Source organism: Bubalus kerabau, chromosome 6, assembly GCF_029407905.1.
Source record: "Bubalus kerabau isolate K-KA32 ecotype Philippines breed swamp buffalo chromosome 6, PCC_UOA_SB_1v2, whole genome shotgun sequence".
Classification (NCBI taxonomy): Eukaryota; Metazoa; Chordata; class Mammalia; order Artiodactyla; family Bovidae; genus Bubalus; species Bubalus kerabau.
Genome location: NC_073629.1, coordinates 72,634,165 through 72,636,343, shown reverse-complemented (window position 1 = coordinate 72,636,343; position 2,179 = coordinate 72,634,165). Strand labels below are relative to the sequence as shown.

At 41.2% G+C, this 2,179-nt stretch overlaps 1 pseudogene; it reads left to right on the top strand.

Moving 5' to 3' along the window:
• The first annotated feature begins 211 nt into the window (after window positions 1–211).
• Window positions 212–1,853, top strand: LOC129656455 (actin-related protein 2/3 complex subunit 2-like; annotated as a pseudogene).
• Window positions 1,854–2,179: the final 326 nt, after the last annotated feature.

The following is a 2,179-nucleotide window of genomic DNA, read 5'->3' as shown; positions in this document are numbered from 1 at the left end:
ATAAAAACAGAAAAAAATATACTCAATTTGAAAATGCAAGAACAGACAAAGAGCAAATAAAAGAAGGGACAAGTAGTAGTAGATTTAAACCTAACTCTTGGAAGTGGCCGTCTAGAGCCAGGGGCTCAGTGGGGACCAAGCTTGTCCATGAGGTGGCAGCGACGGTGGCTTCTTGCCAGGCAGGTTCAGGTTTCAGGGGCCAGTGGCCCCCATGATCCTGCTGGAGGTGAACAACCATATCATTGAGAAGACGCTCATGCTCAAGTTTGAGAACGCAGCCACTGGAAACAAACCAGAAGCTGTAGAAGTAACTTTTGCAGATTTTGATTGAGTCCTCTATCGTATTTTGTAGGAGATAGGAAGAATAAAAGAAAAGCAGGCCTTGGCAAGGGCTGCAAAAGAAATTTATAATTATTGATAAACTGGATGCTATAAGGCCTGAGAGTCTTGGAACAAGTCCAGAGGGAACAGTTCATAGTCTTGAAAACAAGATATGATACTGGGGTCACCAAACCAACCCCAGACTGTTTCTCAACTGGCATCTCAGAGTCACATGTTTCATGTATCCGGTGGAAAATCTATAGATAAGAATATTAGTCTGAGTTACTGATTCATTATTGATTATTGTTTCTTAATTACTCAATAGTTAATGATCACTTTGTTCTGTGGCCCTAAAGGCCACATGAGTTATAGCTTAACTCCCCGCATATTCTCTTTCATGGCTGAAAGTATACTAAAGCTGGCTTGGATTCAGTTTCGGCACCTTCACCTTGGAGCAGTGTTGGTCCTCTTATCCTCGCTTTTCACTGAATTCTTGTGTCTTGTTTCTTATTCTCTCGCCATATGGCACTTTCAGAAATCCTGCTTGTCGAGCCAGTCTCAACAATATTTCAAATCCTAATGGAGACAAAATAAAAGTGATGGTCAGTTTTTCTTTGAAATTCTACAAGGAACTTCAGGCACATGGTGCTGATGAGTTATTAAAGAGGGTATATGGAAGTTACTTGGTAAACCCAGAATCAGGATACAATGTCTCTTTGCTATATCACCTTGAAAATCAGCCTGCATCCAAGGATTCCATCGTGCATCAGGCTGGCATGTTGAAACAAAACTGTTTTGCCTCTGTCTTTGAGAAATACTTCCAGTTCCAAGAAGAGGGCAAGAAAGGAGAGAACAGGGCAGTTATCCATTATAGGGATGATGAGACCATATATGTTTGAGTTAAAAAAGGGCAAAGTCACAGTAGTCTTCAACAGTGTTTAAGGATGACGGATGATGTGGTCATTGGAAAGGTGTTCATGCAGGGCAGAGCCAGCCACACAGCCCAGCAGGTCCTCTTCAGCCACATGGGGGAACCTCCCCTAGAGCTGAAAGATCCTGAAGCTGCCGTGGGCCACAACATCGGCTACATCACCTTCGTGCTGTTACCTCGCCAATCCAATGCCAATGCTCAAGACAACACCATCAACCTGATCCATACGTTCCCAGACTACCTGCACTACCACATCAAGTGCTCGAAGCCCTATATTCACACACTTTGTTCTGTGTGTGAAACATCCGACTTCCTCAAGGAGCTGAACTGTGCATGCCCAGATGCCAAGAAAAAGGAAAACAATCACGGGGAAGATGTAACTTTTGGGAACTGGAAGAGGAAACAGCTGGCAACTGAAGGCTGGAATACTTGCTACAGGATAATCGTAGCTTTTAATGTTGTACCTCTTCAGGTTCTTAAGGGATTCTCTGTTTTGGTTCCATTTTGTATATGTTTGGAAAGTAATCTGCAAAAACAAGCTGTGCTTGCAAGGACTTCATGGTTCCCAAGAATTAAAAAACAAAAAAACTATTCCACTTGATCAATTTAATTCCTTGTCTTTATCTTTGCTCCCTAACTTCCCTTTCCCTCCCCCTCTTTTCCAAGCTGTTTTGCTTTGCAGTATGTTACTGGTAATGACTTGCAGGATAATGCAATCTAAACTTGTTTTCTGTATGTATTTGCATTCAAAATTTCTGTATCTAAAGAAATACGGTTGGAGTCATTAATAAAGAAAATCTTTATATCTCCCCCCCCAGGATAATAGTAATAAAATCTACTTTATTTTTTTAATTTTATTTTTTAACTTTACAATATTGTATTGGTTTTGCCATATATCAACATGAATCCGCCACAGGTATACACGTG